The sequence below is a fragment of the Canis lupus genome, chromosome 9 (assembly GCF_003254725.2).
Source record: "Canis lupus dingo isolate Sandy chromosome 9, ASM325472v2, whole genome shotgun sequence".
Classification (NCBI taxonomy): Eukaryota; Metazoa; Chordata; class Mammalia; order Carnivora; family Canidae; genus Canis; species Canis lupus.
In genome coordinates, this window is record NC_064251.1 from 29,480,702 (window position 1) to 29,498,544 (window position 17,843).

Sequence of the window (17,843 nt, forward strand, 5' to 3'; positions counted from 1 at the left end):
GTATCATTTAAAGCTCTTGTTTCTTTGGAGATCTTGTGTTTAGAATACCTATCGAGTGTAGAAAGCGCCAGATTGAAGTCACCAAGTATAAGTGTATTATTATCTAAGTATGTCTTAACTTTGGTTATTAATTGATATATTTGACAGCTCCCACATACAGGGCATATACATTGATGATTGTTAAGTCCTCTTCCTGGATAGATCCTTTAAGTATGATATAGTGTCCCTCTTCATCTCTCACTACAGTCTTCGGGGTAAATTTTAGTTTATCTGATATGAGGATGGCTACCCCTGCTTTCTTTTGAGGCTCATTTGAATGGTAAATGGTTCTCCAACCTTTTATTTTCAGGCTGTAGGTGTCCTTCTGTCTAAGATGAGTCTCTTGTAGACAGCAAATAGATGGGTCCTGCTTTTTTATCCAGTCTGACACCCTGTGACTTTTGATGGGGTCATTAAGCCCATTCATGTTCAGAGTTACCATTGAAAGATATGAGTTTAGTGTCATCATGATACCTATTCAGTCCCTGTTTTTGTGGATTGTTACATTGGACTTCTTCTTAAAGAGGAATTTTAAGAGTTCCCCTTAAAATTTCTTGCAAAGCTGCTTTGGTGGTCACATATTCTTTCAGTTCCTGCCTGTCTTGGAAGCTCTTTTTCTCTCCTTCTATTCTGAATGAAAGCCTTGCTGGATAAGGTATTCTTGGCTGCATGTTCTTCTCATTTAGGACCCTGAATATATCCTTCCAGCCCTTTCTGGCCTGCCTTCCAGGTCTCTGTGGAGAGGTCTGCTGTTAATCTAATATTTCTCCCTTTATGGAGATTTCTTGTCTCTTGCTGCTTTAAGGATCTTCTCTTTATCTTTGGAATTTGCAAGCTTCACTATTAAATGTCTAGGTGTTGAGCGGTTTTTATTGATTTTGGGGGGGGGGGTCTCTCTATTTCCTGGATCTGAATGCCTGTTTCCCTTCCCAGATTAGGAAAGTTTTCAGCTAGGATTTGTTCAAATACATATTCTGGCCCTCTGTCCCTTTTGGCGCCCTCAGGAACCCCAATTAAATGTAGATTTTTCTTTCTCAGGCTGTCACTTATATCCCTTAATCTATCCTCATGATCTTTTGTCTCTTTTTTCCTCAGTTTCCCTCTTTGCCATCAACTTGTCTCTCACTCGTTCTTCCACCTCGTTAACCCTCGTTGTTAGGACCTCTAGTTTGGATTGCATCTCATTTAATTGATTTTTAATTTCTGCCTGATTAGATCTAAATTCTGCAGCCATGAAGTCTCTTGAGTCCTTTATGCTTTTTTTCTAGAGCCACCAGTAGCTGCATAATAGTGCTTCTGAACTGGCTTTCTAACTTTGGATTGTAATCCAGATTTTGTAACTCTGTGGGAGAGAGGACTGTTTCTGATTCTTTCTTTTGAGGTGAGGTTTTCCTTCTAGTCATTTTTCTCAGTGCAGAATGGCCAAAAACAAGCTGTATTGGGAAAAGGAGAAAAAGAGAGAAGAGAAAGAAGAAAAGGAAAAAAAAAGGAAAAGAAAAGAAAAAGGAGGAAAAAAAGGAGAAGAAAAGAAAAAAAGAAAAAAGTGTGTGTGTTGGGGAAGCAAACAGAAATCAAAAAACAAAAAACAAGGGGGAGTATCCTCTGATTCTGTATACTGTAAATCCCCTGACTACCCCTGGAACTTTCCAGTGCTGCTTGGTCAATAATTGATTTTTCCCCTGTCGGTCTAGCTGGTCTTCTGGGGGAGGGGCCTGCTGTGCTGATTTTCAGGTGTGAGCCTTTGGGGGAGCTGCTCTGCCCCCAGCCTGGTGCAGGGCTCAGTGGGGGTTGTTTACCCCGTGAGGCCCCAGGAGGAACAACCGCAGTGGCAGCGGCCAGCTCTGGAGCCCTGGAGTCAGCCCCCGCAGTAACTACAGAGCTCTCCGTCTGCAGGGCCTGGAGGCTCCGGGGCGGGGCCGCTGATCTCCTCAAGCTCGGGGCAGGAACGTCCTCGCTGTCCTGGGCCCTCCCGGCCTCTGCCTGTGGGGCGGGCGGGGGCGGATCCTGGGCTGTGCCCCGGCGCCCTGTGCTCCGGAGCCTGTGCTGTTGTTGGATTAGTGCTCCCGGCGGCGCAGCCCCCTCCGGGCAGCCGCCCCGAGCTCCGCGGAGCCGCCCCGAGCCCCTCCGAGCTGCTCCCGGAGCCGTGCAGCCCCCTCCGCACGGAGCCTCTTCCTCTGCCAGAGCCGCCGCCCGAGCCCCTCTGAGCTGCTCCCGGTCCAGCTGTGCCACTGCAGCCCTTCAGGGAGCTCGGCGCGCTCTCCCCGGGGGGCAGGTGTCTGTTACTGTCCCCGGGAGCCCGAAGGCATCCCCACCCTCCTGGGGTCCTGCTCCACCTCCCCGCGAGCCCCTTTCCGCCCGGGAAGGTCGGTGCAGCTCCTGCTTCTCCGGGACGGGGCTCTCCTGTCCTGGGGACACTCGCCCCGGCCTCAGCCTGGCTCCTCGCGGGGCCCCTCCCCCTTGGATGCCTTTTGTTTATTTCTTTTTCCCCGTCTTCCTACCTTGATAGAAGCGTGAACTCTTCTTACTGTAGCATTCCAGCTGTTCTCTCTTTAAATCTCAGGCCAAATTCATAGGTTTTCAGGAATTTTGGTGAGGACAGGTGACTTGGGGACCCTACTCTTCCGCCATCTTGCCCCACCTCCAAATTAACCATATATATTAAAGTACCTTTATTTATTTTTTAAAGATTTTATTTATTTATATGAGAGAGAGAGAGAGAGAGGCAGAGACACAGGCCGAGGGAGAAGCAGGCTCCATGCAGGGAGCCCGATGTGGGACTCCATCCCGGCTCTCCAGAATCAGGCCCTGGGCTGAAGGCAGCGCTAAACAGCTGAGCCACCCGGGCTTCCCAACAAAGTACCTTTAAACAGAAACACACATAAAACAAGGTAAGTATTGATTTGTTGACAGAAATACTTCACTCTCCAGAGTTAGGCTCATGAAAACCTGAGTAAGGAGAATCAGCCATAGAAAACAATACTTACAAAAATTTCAAAACAATTCAAAAACAATTTATAGCATAAATGGATACAAATCTACCTAGAAATTATATAAAATTGTTTGCTGGCTATACAGTGAATTAATGATACAGTTGCCCCTAATAAACAGAGAAAGCAAATGGAACTGGAGAGGGAAAAATGATTTAAATTTTACATGTAAAGTGCCATCATTTTACTTATAAAGGATTGTACCCCCCACAAAAAGATAAATGGTTGATTAGTTCTGTTCCCACTCTCCAAGTGCAGACCCTCATCCTTTGTTTTGTTTTTTTTGTGTGTGTGTGTTTTGGCCTGGACAAAAGCACTTGCATTCTGCTTTATTAAGTCATTCATTTCTTAATATTTCATAATATTGACCATCTTCAATCTGACAGTCAAGAGCACACAGATTTAATCCCCATTGCATCTTAGCCAAATATCAGCCTCCTAAAGCTTTTCTTGTACTCCAAGGACACTGGTTAATTGTTGCTCTTGTGATGTGACTTGTACTTTCCTCTCATGTGTCATCTATAATGCCCTGCCTAATCAAATACTACCTGTTCCTCAAAACTTGGTATAATCATCCCCTCTCCCACACTCCATCCTGGTTTTGTAGCTAGTATTATGGCTCACTTTTGGTTAGTTCTTTTCTATCATTCACATTCTTTTATGAATCTATCTTCCTGTGAAAGTCGATAAGGCCCTTGAAGGCGAAGACCATGATCTCTTCCAGTAAAACTTCTAATTTGATAATTGTATTTCTGAAAACATCTACAGAAATTAAATATGTCAAAACTGAACAACTGGTTTATATGTTGTAAGGCAATTCCATTCCCAGAAAAGTAATTTTCTGTTAATTTCCAAAATTATTTCTAATAATTTGGACATAATCTTTGATAATATATTTTGCTTGTATATTTTGCATTTCCTCTATAAATTGAACTATCTATATTGACACTATAAGTGTCACTATCATAAACACCCAAGTGAAACTAAAGATTTGCTGCTTTTGTCCCTGGTGGAATAAGAGTTGGTTTTATAAGGAGGCCCTTTTCTTTGTATCCTTCTTACCATCTTACCCGATGCAGCAAGTATTGGATTTATCACTTTACTCCTTCTCTGAACTTCTTTCATATCCTTTTCCAAAAGATTAAGGACTCATTTCATCTTATTGGTGAGGTGTGGATACTATGCCAAAAATGGCAATATCTATAGGCTTTTCCTCTTGCATCTTCTGTCCTAATTGGTCATAGTTAAGCAATGGTTTGCCAGATTGCCAACTGGTAACAATGTGGGAAGTCTACTTTGCAGACCCAACTTTTCTCATGGGTGGGTTTTAAGATCTAGATGAAGAGAGATATCAAGAGGTATAAATTTTGTATCACCAAAAAAATCTGCATTCTCTAATCCAACTTTAGCAAGATTGAGATGCCCTGGACTTTGGACATTATTGAGAATCTAGCAATATCATAAATGATGCTGACCCTATACCTTTATATGCTTCTTGAATCTTGGTCTACTGTCATTGGAGGGTAATACATGGGTATACACCTGCCTCAAATCCTAAAACCTAATATTTATCATGCTAGAAAGTGTCTAAAGGCTTGACTATGGAATAAGATAGTCCTGAGTTCAAATTACTGTTCTGACACTAATAATGCTATGTTTTATTTCTTCATCTATCCATGGGGAAATTGATCTGACCTATTTTAAAGGTTATGAGGATTAAATAAGATAACTCATTTAGAATACTGTACTGCCTTTAATAATTTTTAGGTGTTTGTATTATCCTCATTGATTTGTTCTTTTGATAGTTACAGATGATGCTCTGACACTAAGGACTGAGATAAAGACTAGACCAAATCTCTTCCATACTAATCCAGTGGAAGATAGACTATAACTATACAGAGGTAAACATATTCATTATTTTTTTTAAGTTCATTGCTAAAATATTTATTGGACACCTAAGTGTTCTTACGTGCCAGGTTCTAAGTATTGGGGGCACAGCAGTGAGCAAAAACAGACAAAATATACTATCTAAGTCTAAAGATAATAAATAAGGAAAATAAACCAAATGCACACACACATATATAATATTACTCTGATAAATAAAAACAAAGTTGGGGAATAGAGAATGAAAAGTAGAGAGAGGGAGAAGGGAACACTTAGATTGTGCTATTGAGGCGTATGACCCATCAAGTACTCCAAAGCTGGCATGATCCTGAAGTACTTGAGGGACAGAAAGAAGCTCATGTAGATAGAGTATTAGAGTGAGAGCACTCTGATATTAGAGATGTAGGCAGAAGCCAAATCAGGTCAGGACTTGGAAGCCTAAATAAGAGTTTTATTTGTAGCTTAATGAAGAACCATTGGGAATTTATAATGAAGGAGTTGATGAGATCTGATCAAGCTTTGAAAACAACAACAACAAAACAAAACCATACCAAAATCTCATGGGTCTGAGAATAGATCATTGAGATAAGAATAAGTTATCAGAATCAGTATCAGTCAGGAGGTTGCTAAGTCCAGATAGAAGGGGATAGTGGTTTCTGCTGGGAAACAGTAAAGATGGACAAAATGCTAGAGGCACATTAGAGGTGAAAAATTACTTGAGTAAGGGCATGACCTTGATGCAAAAGTCTAGGTGGCATCTGTTCCATGTTCTTGATTGGACTTGCTATGGCTCCACATTTTATCATAGCTTCTGGAAAGATTTTAAACATCACTGGGTCTAATGGGATATATGTGCAGAGGGTAAAGGCCCCAGATTGTGACTTCAATCATCTAGAAAGGGGTCCCTTGTTTTGAACCCTTAAAACTGACAGAGGTTAACTGGGCACATATGTCTCCAGTGCTAGGCCCATGTCTTAATAAGGGATATGTAGACAGAGAAAAAAGTCAAGGAATTTCTATACCATCAAGTCCAAGGGACGCTCAAAAAAATGAATCTACCTAAAAATACATCTGTTGAGTCATCAAGCAGGTTCTTTCCCATCTTCATATTCATGAGAATCCTTCTTCCACATTACAAAGCAAAGATATACCTCTTGGTGACAGAACATGAGAGACTCCTAACTGCGAAACAAACGAGGGGTAGTGGAAGGGGAGGTGGGTGGGGGATGGGCTGACTGGGTGATGGGCACTGAGTGGGGCACTTGACGGGATGAGCACTGGGTGTTATACTATATGTTGGCAGATCGAGCTCCAATAAAAAAAATATACAAAAAAAAAAGACATACCTTTCAGTCATCCTAAAGCTCACCATAGTTCTTTATTTGAGGAGCACTAAACAAAGGGGCAATTTCAAATATCGGTATCTGGGACTTTTTTTTTTTTTTTTTTAATCTAGGCACTAGAAACCTGTAGAAGTTTTCCCTGTACGTATTTCCGCTAAAATACAAAGGCAGCATCATAAATGGGATCTCTCTGGGTTTGGGATTATATGAATTCACATATAGAGTGGGGAATAAGAGCAGTGAGTTTTTACTAAGCAATCTCAAGTCTTGCTTTCTCCAGAGTAAGGTAAAAAAAATGAATCTTTTTCCAGGGGATTGTTCTATTTACTTCAAAGCTGTTCATGGCATGAAAGATTTGGACTGTCATCTGAGAATCCATATGGTGGATGAAAAGGGAGTGTAGATTAGGCTGTGAGGACAATGTCCATCTCAATGACAATTGGAGACTGCTTGGCCCCACCCAGTGTCCCTCAGAGACATCCACGACTCTGCAGCTTGTGGTCTTCTGCCCAGGACCTGGAGAGTGGAGCAGCCTCTGCCTAGAACATGCCAGATTAAGGTAATTTTGAACTTTTCTGCTGTGGACTCCTGGCAATTTTTTGAAGCTTATGGACCTTTCCCAGAATGTTTCACTTCTTTCCTTTCTCTCTTCTGTCTCTCCTTCCTTCTTCCTCTTTTTCCTCAGATTCAGAATTCTGAAGTGACGTGGTATTACCTGGCAACATATTGGTTTGAGAATGCCTGATAGGGTCTATTAGCTCTGAACTAGGTTAAAAGAGGTTAAATATTTAGGACCATGTAGACACCAAGTCAGAATGATTACTCAACTAATTAGGATGATACCAATCATTAGGTAAGATGTGAGAAGCAATTAAATATCTGTTTTGTATGAACTTTTTCCATATATTGAACAAACTAAGATTGTATTTCCAAAGTTTTGATGAAAATATAAGTTAAAGCATTTGGTAATATAAGAACTGTTTATCAAAAATATTTTATTGGGATGTCTTTTGAAATTAATAACTTCACAGTTTTCTTAAAATTTTCTGACTATATTGGTTTGAAATAAGGTGCCTCTAGGTGAAAGAGTCAAAGGTATAATCAGTAGTCATTTTACCATTCTAAATTCTTTGTATTTCCAAAATTCAGGAAATGAGTTATTTTAATGACCTAGTTTTTTTTTTTTTTTAAACTATCCTTTTTGTAAGCAATGGGGTTTCTAATTATTTGCTGTTAATAAAATTGAAGGAGGACATAATTGTGTTGCCTGTTGACATATAATTAAGAATAATTTCTGATAAGATATCACCATTTGGTCTTTTTTATTTTGAGGGGTTTATATTTCAAAAGAATTTTTGAAAAATTGATTGACATTACAATAAAGAAATTCTTTCTCCCATTCCAATATACTTGTCCATATGAATGTTTTTCTGCACAAACGTCTAAAAATTACCAAAGACATAAGATTTTGAATCTTGTCTCATTTTTGCAGTAGGTGATTTTCTTCCAAGGATATTTAAACTCATCAGAAAGAAATGGCCTATTTATTTCATTAGGAGATTACTTTCTAAAAAAAAAAAATTATGCAATACATTTTTAGTAACTTGTCAAAGTCCCTAATATATTTGTGTCATTTTGTTCAATTCTTTGTTAATTACAATTGTTAGGAGGACTCAACATAGAAGGAATTATTTAATGCTTAGAGTCTTATGATAACAGAGAATTAAAAAAATTTACTAAGATTTTTGTAGCAGAAAAGAGTGAGAGTGTGATCAATAAAATCATTCAGGCATAAAAGATGATGTATCAGGATGCAACTCTGTGTAAGAAGAAGAATGCAAACGCAAGTTCAAGATGGGTAAGGAGAGATGTAAAATTTATGGGTACTAAAGGAAACCTTTTTTAATGTATTTTTTATAAATTGCTGATGGTGGGGATCAAGTTACCATAGTATTTTGATTCCATAAGCTACATTTTAAAAGAAGCATATAATTCTTTTACTTTTGAAATGTCAATATTTATAACTTACTAGGAAGTGTATCATTTGCAAATTTTAAAACTCATGATGAAACTACTCAAATTTATCAGGGTAAGTGAGCAAAAAAGAGAAAACATGTATGTTGAAGGTCACTGGTCTTTGCCACCTCCAAAATCTAGAGTTCTGTGTAGGTACTCCACCTTCTTCTTAAAGAGTGGACAAGGTACAATAGCTTTTGAGGAATATATCCTTCATGTTTGAGGACATATTGTAACATGTTTAAAAACAGTAGATTTGCTGGAAATTCCATGAGGTGGTATGTTTTCCAAAGACATATATTTTAATTGTAGGCATATGTATCTGACTAAGACATCTAAGGTATGATACCTTCTGGTCTTTAGTTCATTACCTGATAGTTTTAATATAGTGGAGAGAATGCCTTCCTGGGGTTGATGATAGTGTCACAGTCCCTGTTGTCTAGATTGTGATAGAAAAAGAAGACAACTGATAAATTCCTGGAGTCATGATTTCAATAGTATTGTTCTACTGAAATAGGTTCTGCCTGGGTGAAAATTAACTCTAAAATTAGGAAAAAGTTCACGTGCCAGATCAATAATTTCATATTAAGTTCTAAGAGTGTTATTCATTTGCTCCATTAGGGCAATCATATATGGAACACTCATTTCAATTGAAGCCATCACCTGATTAAGTTCTCTATAATCCTATTATTTTGAAGAACTGTCAATCATATGCACTTGAAAAACAGAAAATAAATGAGAATTTAGAATCATCATTTCTGTATCATTCAACTCTAAGATACTTTTGCAATTGCATCAAAGTTGAAATATTTCTTCTGATTTATTGTTTATATAAGGAGGAAAATCCAGTGACTTCCATTTGCCATAATTGCTATATTACCCTTATCCTAAGTTCATGCAGCTAGATTTCTGTCAGTTACCAAGACTTTTTCGTATTACCATATACACAAGATCTGGTGAAGTGGCCAGAGTCCTCTCACCCTATCATTAAGGTGAGCACAAGCAAGAGCTTTATCACCAAGTCCTTCTACACCCCCATTCTGACTGATACACTGCTATGGTATTTTGAGTCTCAATTAGTGTTCTGCCATTTCGTGGATTCAACAGTTTCCTTTCAGTGAAGAGTTAACCAAGCCAATGGCCATGAAGAAATTTAAAAGGCTCTGAGATACACATTAAATCATGACTAGAAGTTGGCTCCACAGCTCTGTAACTCAAATTGGCCCTTTGTTCTCAGGATTTGTGAATTATTGACTTTATTTCTGGTGAATCCTTGATAGGTTAACAAGAGAGATCTCTTGATGCCAGACCATTCCCTAGACCCAGATTATCACATTCATACTGCTTTTACAATGACTACCTACTTTGTTAATGGCATTTCACTATTAGCACTTGGGGACAAAATCCCAGCCTCATTCCACTCAACTGGAGATCAGAAATCCTAAATCTTTCATAGACATTTCTGTCCTACAGATATCAGGATTTCAAAGATTGTGGTTAATTGTTTCACTTGATCGAAAGGAAAGGAGGTTTGGAACTGGTCATGAGACACGGTGGGATGCTGAATATTCTGAGATCTAATCCAGCATATCTATTACCTGTAAGCCTTGGATCCCTTATCTTCTGTCTCTCAAAGGCTTTCTGGTCATTGTTTGGTTCCACTTGTGCTGCAAATCCAGAAAGTGTTTTAATGACTGACAAATGCGCAAAGGCACACGAAATGCAGAACCTCTGGTGAGAGCACATGTATCAATTCAGTCCGATCCCAAATTTTTTTGTCCTCTCTTTGATTTCTACCTGGAAAATCCATGTCCATATATTTAATCCAAATTGTTGACAGAATATATTGAAAAAATCCTTTATTCTTTTTTCTTAAGATTTTATTTATTTATTCATGAGACACACACACACACACACACACACACACACACACAGAGGCAGAGACACAGGAAGAGGGAGAAGCAGGCTCCATGCAGAGAACCTGACATGGGACTTGATCCCGGGTCTCCAGGATCACATCCCTGGTTGAAGACAGTGCTAAACTGCTAAGCCACCTGGGCTGCCCCCTCTAATTTATTCTAAACACTATCTTTTCTACTTCACTCATGTCTTCATCCAGTCATTCAGGCCATGTTGTGTTCTAATTATAATTTCCTTGTGAGAAACAATGAGTGATAGCAATATGGGAAGAATTATTAACTTTCTTCCACTAAATATGGGTGATGTTTCAATGTGGCTGGGTCATTCCTTGACTTGGTAAGTTCTATGGATTCTTCCAGATAGCCTTCTTCCAATTGTTGGGACCTCACTATTTTGTGATAAATGCCTTAAAATATTCATATGATCAATGAATATAGGCAACATAGCAGACTTAGTTGTGATATAAAATAAAACAGAAGTTTGGAATTTCATAGAATTCATTTCTATATATTCCCCACATATCATCCTCAGTGTGTACATGGATCCAACTAATTATATGATCAGTTAAATCATTTTCCTATTGCCTCTGCTGCTAATTTCCCATCTGGGAATCTAGGTTGGCAGTAGATGTTGTCTCACCACTTCTGCCTTATGTCAATCCAATAACCAATTTCATATACCCACATATCCCTGAGCATCTGTTCTCAGAAATCCAATCAACAGAAAACAACTCTGAAACACACGCGAAAAAGGATAGCTCACAGCATCCACGAAAGAGCTAGACTGTCAAACCACAAGGTGAGATAAATATGCACTTAGTCAGTTGGGTTAATACAACAACTGTGAGTAGATTTGTCTTTTCTATGTGTAGGTCTGTATACCTCCTGACAACCTTGGGGGTCTCAGGCAACTATTTCAGTTTATTTTTCAACTGGTTTGCTATATTTGTGATTTATTCTGGGGGCAAACAGGAAATGGGGGTGCATTCTGAGAATAAAGGATTTATACAACAGTTCCCATCTCTCTAATTTCTCTGCTGACTACACCATGGTTGAGTTCTTCTTTGCCCTCTTTCCTCTCATCTTTAAATTATTCTGGAGCTCTTCTGAAAAACAATCAATTTCTTTTTGATGGACTCTTCTTTAACTTGAATAGGATTTCAAGGTAGTCAGGTGTGTGCTTTGTCTCCTTTTCTTTCTATCTTCAAGAAATTCTCTACCATTTCATTTGTCATTGGGACCTGTTCTGACTTTGCAGCACAGTTATGGATTCATTTTGTATATTTCTTCTGTTATTTCAATGGAGTATTGTTAATTAATAAATGTATTATTTGCCATCTTAAATTAGATATTAAGAGCAAAAGTGTGTGTGTGTGTGTATGAGAGAGAGAGAGAGAGAGAGAGAGAGAGAACTTTGAATCTTGCTTAGTTGCTAAGAAATGAGATCACACTTCATATATGTGACAACTGTGGTTGGTTAATCTTTTCTCCTATTTTGAAGATTCTAAAAGCAAGGATAATAATCCCAAACACCTTTCACCTCAACAAGAATAGATTTATTAGATTTGTCAGAAAAGGATTAAATTAGGGCAATAAGACTATTATTATCAGCCCCAGGAAATCTTTGCTGAAGAAAACTTCTCATAATTACTTATAACTAAAAACTAGAAACCAATTAACTGGGCTACACAGGTCCATGTCCAGGAGACAGGTAGTACCTCTGTGTGGATGTTTGAGAGCTCTGAAAGAGACTATGTGATATGCAAGACAGCACTAAATGTAAGTGAGAGACACAGCTGAAAAAATAGAGACATTCATGTTAAAAAATGCTTTATAATGGAAGGAAGGTAGTTTACAGGGAGGGGGGATTATTTATTTTTAATAAATTTATTTTTTATTGGTGTTCAATTTGCCAACATACAGAATAACACCCAGTGCTCATCCCGTCTAGTGCCCACCTCAGTGCCCACCACCCAGTCACCCCCACCCCCCACCCACCTCCCCTTCCACCACCCCTAGTTCGTTTCCCAGAGTTAGGAGTCTTTCATGTTCTGTCTCCCTTTCTGATATTTCTCACTTATATTTTCTCCTTTGGGAGGGGGAATTATTAAAGCAAGAAACAAAACTATTGGGTTTTTGAAAAGGAGTGTTACAAAGGAGAGAAAAAAAGGTAAAATGTGCTTATTTCAGAGTGATCACTTCCATAACAGACTCTGTTGGGGATGCTATTTGTGGGTACAAGGCATGGGACATGGTGAAAAACTGAAGGTGGAGAATGAACAACTTGTTGAGGAGGTTTAAGTGTGAATAGGAAGAAAGAGAATAATGGCTTGTGGAAGGCAGGGTGCCAAGGGAGGTATAATTTTTTTTCTAACTTAAACTTTAATTGTTACGTAAAAGAGGAGAGATTGACTGGACTGGAAAACCAAAGACTTCCTGGTTTGTTTTGATGATCAGGGCTGGATACATTTTGGAAAGAATTATAAGACATCCAGGTGATACATTCTAAGAAAGAGACACAGAAGTTTCTACCAACTAACATAAGTTTACCAAAAACAGATCCAATTCTCTGTAGGTCCTTTTTGAAAGTTTTACTAAATCGAAGTAAAAATAGTTCAATGTCACTGGCATAGCAAAAAGCTATTAGGGAAATAATACTCACTAAAAACCAAGTAGGTAGGCAGCCCAGGTGGCTCAGCAGTTTAGTGCCTGCCTTTGGCCCAGGGCGTGATCCTGGAGAACTGGGATCGAGTCCCACATCAGGCTCCCTGCATGGAGCCTGCTTCTCCCTCTGCCTGTGTGTCTGCCTCTCTCTCTCTCTCCCTGTGTCTGTCATGAATAAATAAAATCTTAAAAAACAAAAACAAAAACAGGTAGGTGCCAGGAGCCATGACAAGCACTGTCATCTTACTGAGGGATGCATTTCATATTGCCAAGGATTTAAGATTAGGGGTATTTTAAAATTCCTTCTACATTTAAGATTTTATGGTTTTCTGTTTACCATGAACCTGTGTTTCACAAAAATGTACTTTAAACTTAAAATTAGCCATAGTCATTAACTAATTAATCATTATTTGTCAGAACACAGGTTCACCTGAGAGCATTGTGCTGTGTACACATTTACTACAGTATGCATTTATTTTTAATAAAAGTTTAACAGTTCAGAGCTTCAAATGAAAGCAAAATAAATGTGATTAGGTTGCTACACTTATTCCTAGTTCTTCACCAATTCCTCATGATTTTTTTTCTTTTCATGATTTTTATTTTTAATAAAACTCACATTTAAAAGAACTTATTTTAAAGCTCTAAAGCAGAACTCCTTATAGGTTTGAAATTCCTATTAAAGTTTTAAAGCCACATTCTGCTAATTTACACCTCCACATTGACATGAGGTAGCTGAGAAGAGGTAAAGAGGGTAAGGGGAAGGTAACTGATATTACTTTGTTAAGCTGTTAATATATGATCATCCCTTTTTTATTCCAGCTTTGAGATAGAATTGACATAATACTGTATGTTTAAATTATAAAATGTGATGACTTGATACATGTGTATGAAGTGAAATGTTTATCACAATAAGTAGTTAATACATCCTTTATTTCAATTAACTGTTGCTGTTATAATGAGAACGGTAAAGATCTACTCCCATAGCAACTTGCAAGTATGCAATATTGTCAACTGTAATCACCCTGCTATGCCTTAGATTCCTGGAATTTATCCATCTCACAGCTGAAAGTTCATACCCTTTGAACCCCATTTCCCCCATCCCCAAGCCCCTGGTTAATGACCTTTTTTAGATTCCACATATATGTGATATCATATGGTATTTGTCTTTCTCTGACTTACTACACTTAGCATGATGCCCTCAAGGTCCATTCATATTGTCACAAATGGCAGGATTTTCTTCTTTTTTATTGTTGAAATATTATATAACTATATCTATAAATATCTATCTAGATATCTCCCATATCATCTTCTTCATCCATTCATCCATAGACCAATACTTGGGTTGTTTCTGTTTCTTGGCTATTGTGAATAATACAGCAATGAACATGGGAGTGTAGATATCTCTTCGAAATAGTGATTTCAGGGGCACTTGGGTGGCTCAGTGGTTGAGTGTCTGCCTTTGGCTGAGGTCGTGATCCTGGGGTCCTAGGATCGAGTCCCACATCAGGCTCCCCGGAGGGAGCCTGCTTTTCTCTCTGCCTGTGTCTCTGCCCCTCTCTGTGTGTCTCTCACTAACAAATAAATAAAATCTTAAAAAAAATAGTGACTTCATTTCCTTTGGGTACCATACCCAGAAGTGGGATTTCTGGATCATATGGTAGTTCTATTTTTAATTCTTTTAGGAGACTTCACACTGTTTTCCATAGTTACTGTATCAATTTACATTTCCACCAACAGTGCACAAGGGTTCCCTTTTCTCCATATCTCTGGCAACATTTGCTATCTCTAGCTTTTTTGATAAACAACATCATACCAGGTGTGAAGTGATATCTAATTGTTGTTCTGATTTGCATTTCCCTAATGATTGGAGATGTTGAGCATCTTTTCATAAGCTTGTTGGCCATTTGCAGGCCTTCTTTTGAAAAAAGTCTATTCACCTTCTTTACCCATTTTTCAATCAAATTGCTATTTCACTATTGAATTCTAGGAGTTCTTTATATATTTTTTATTTTAATCCCTGATTTGATATGTGGTTTGCAAATGTTTTCTCCCATCCCCCGGTTTTTTCTTTTGTTGTACAGAAGCTTTTTAATTTGATGTAATATCATTTGTTTTTGCTTTTGTTGCTCAAGTTTAGGGTCATAACCAAAACAAAACACAACAAAACAAAACACAAAAACAAAACAAAACAAAACAAATCCCATTGCCAAGTTCAGTATCAAGGAGCTTTTTCCCTATGTTGAAATGAATGGGTTTAGGTTTTACAGTTTCATGTTGCTGAAGTTTAAGTGACTCTTAAGCTCCCACACAGCAATGAATGCATGCCTGTGTGTAGCTAATTGTTGAACATCCCAAGGGGATGGAGGGCCTCCTACTTTGCCACCTTTACAAATGTCTTGGTCTGAAACATTCTTATTACTTTTTAAATGAGAACTGCATTAGGAAGCTATCTACTTTATTATTATTTTTTTAAATTCTTATTTTAGAGAGAGAGAGAGAGAGAGAGAGAGAGAGAACATGCCAGGTGAAGGAAAGGCAGAGGGAGCAGCAGACTCCCTGCTGAGGGCAGTCTGTGGGGCTCTATCCCAGGACTCTGGGATCATGCCCTGAGCCGAAGGCAGACACTTAACCCATTGAGCCACCTAACACCCAGGAGGCTGTATACTTAGTTTCTCAATTAATGGTCTATTGACATAATACAGAAGCAATGAAACTTGAAGTGCAAATTGATGTCAATCACTGACATAGATCCTCTTATCTACCCTTTACTGGGTCTAGTGAAGAAGCACAGAAGCATAGAAAGGGATGTTAGGAGCAAGTAAGCAAGAGCCATACCATTGGTTTTCCTTGTTGCCATTCATGGTAAGGAAAAATAATTTCAGGTGAATTCCATGTTCTCTCACAAGTATTGAGAGGTTTACATGGGTGGTAGATTTATCAGTGAATTTATATTTCCTTAAAACTTCTGGTTAATCTAATTGCTGTGCATCTGTGTATGTGTGTATTGAATGATTTGAATTGGAGAATATGGTCCTAGTAAATGCTTAGTAATATATGTGGAGTTCCTAGATAGTGTCATAGAAATGGATAGCTACACTGATTTACAAGGATATATTTTAAGTTGATTGTGATTGATAAGTGATTCTTACAGAAATGGTTGAATTGTAATAATGGATGATATTAAACAATGAGACATTTAATATTGTGACAGCCAATATTTTAACACAGAGAACTAATACTACCTACAGCAGTGCCAGACTCTGGGCTTGTGGCTTTATGTTTATACTTCCATAAACCTCATAACAACCCTGGAAAGATGGTCATGGTATTATTTTTATGGGATTAATTTCTGAAGCACAGATTATTTAAGTGTTATTTTTCAATATTATTTGCCTAGTTAAAAAAAAAATGTGTGCCCTGGTTTGAACCCTGAAATCAAGCTTCAAACTTCACACTTTTTTTTTTTTTTTCATTTTTCAAGGCTATCAATACTTGCACTTTGCCCACATTGGGGAGGAATGATACACATCATAATTGTGAAAGTGACATCTACCACTCTGTGGTTCTGAATCATTGCTGATGCCAAAGCCTTTATTCTTATTCCTTTCAAATATTTACAAGATAATAAAGGCACAGGTCTGTTCATCAGAATTCTTTGTCTGAGATATGCAGACTGAATGATACGTAAATATGAAATGCTTGTATCTTGGTGATTTCCTTTTTTTTAATTTAATATTTCTTTTTTTAAATTTATTTATGATAGTCACACAGAGAGAAAGAGAGAGGCAGAGACACAGGCAGAGGGAGAAGCAGGCTCCATGCACCGGGAGCCTGACGTGGGATTCGATCCCGGGTCTCCAGGATCGCGCCCTGGGCCAAAGGCAGGCGCCAAACCGCTGCGCCACCAAGGGATCCCCTCTTGGTGATTTCCTAACCTCAGTTCTTAGCTACATTGTTATTGTTGACTTGTTCTTAGTGATTTTTAGAGCTGGTTACTTCTAAATCTCTCTCATATACTAATAGTTATAATAACCAACATTTTTTGAGCATTTACCAAACCAGGCACCATTTTAAGTTCTTATTGATTTGATTAATCATCATACAAACTCTAGGAGTTCATGGTTTGAGGTGAATGAAGCACATCTCCAGTGTTGCCTATACAGAATCTTAACCAATGCACTTTTGCTCTTTCCCCTGAACTCCTCCGCCCTGTGTATGCAGAAGCATACTAATGATACTACTGGGAACCCACTGGAGTGGGATGCTATTTATTCTTTAGATATGTTAGTTTGCATAAGGTTAGGTGAGGGATGCATATTTACTATAATTTTAGGGTTCTAATTGTATCAATTTTTTCTATTATCAAACAGCTCAAGCACACATTAAATAATATACTTACCCACTACCAATAATTATTTCACATTATTCACCTATAATCTCACTTTTAATTAAAGGAACAGTGTTTTATAGATAAAGCCAAAGCCCCATCCCTCCAATCGATTTTCCAGCCTTTTGCCTCCACAGATAACTATTCTTGCTTGTATATATCATCCCACATATACTTTTATACTTTTATTGCATAGGCATGTATTTTAAAACTTGATATAAATTATGTCATAACATTACTGTCATTTTGCAATTTGCTTTATCACCAGAATTCTAGTTCTAAACTTTCCTATTTTTACATAGAGCTGAGACTTTTTAATCACAGAAAAGTGTTCTATTATAAATAAATCATAGTGTACTTATTTATTCCCTTACTGAAAAAGTTCTATCACCAACAACACCTTGCCTTTAAACATTACTGCAGTAAATATCCCTGGACACATGCTCAAAAAGGTCTCTAGGGAAGGCAGAAAGAAATAGAATTGATCATAAAATATGCATGTATTCCTTTTGTAGAGATTTTCTCAGTTTTTGTCCAAAGTGGTAGTACCAACTTATACCCCCATCAGCAATGTAGAACAATCTCAATATCTACTTGTTATTGT

At 38.1% G+C, this 17,843-nt stretch overlaps 1 long non-coding RNA gene across 1 annotated transcript in view; it reads right to left on the reverse strand.

Moving 5' to 3' along the window:
- Nucleotides 1–2,748: 2,748 nt before the first annotated feature.
- The window catches only part of LOC112655493 (uncharacterized), a 72,109-nt gene continuing 57,014 nt past the window's right edge, over nucleotides 2,749–17,843 (reverse strand). The window contains exon 4 of the long non-coding RNA XR_007412916.1: nucleotides 2,749–2,899. This is a non-coding gene — a long non-coding RNA (uncharacterized LOC112655493). The remainder of the gene's footprint in view (nucleotides 2,900–17,843) is intronic.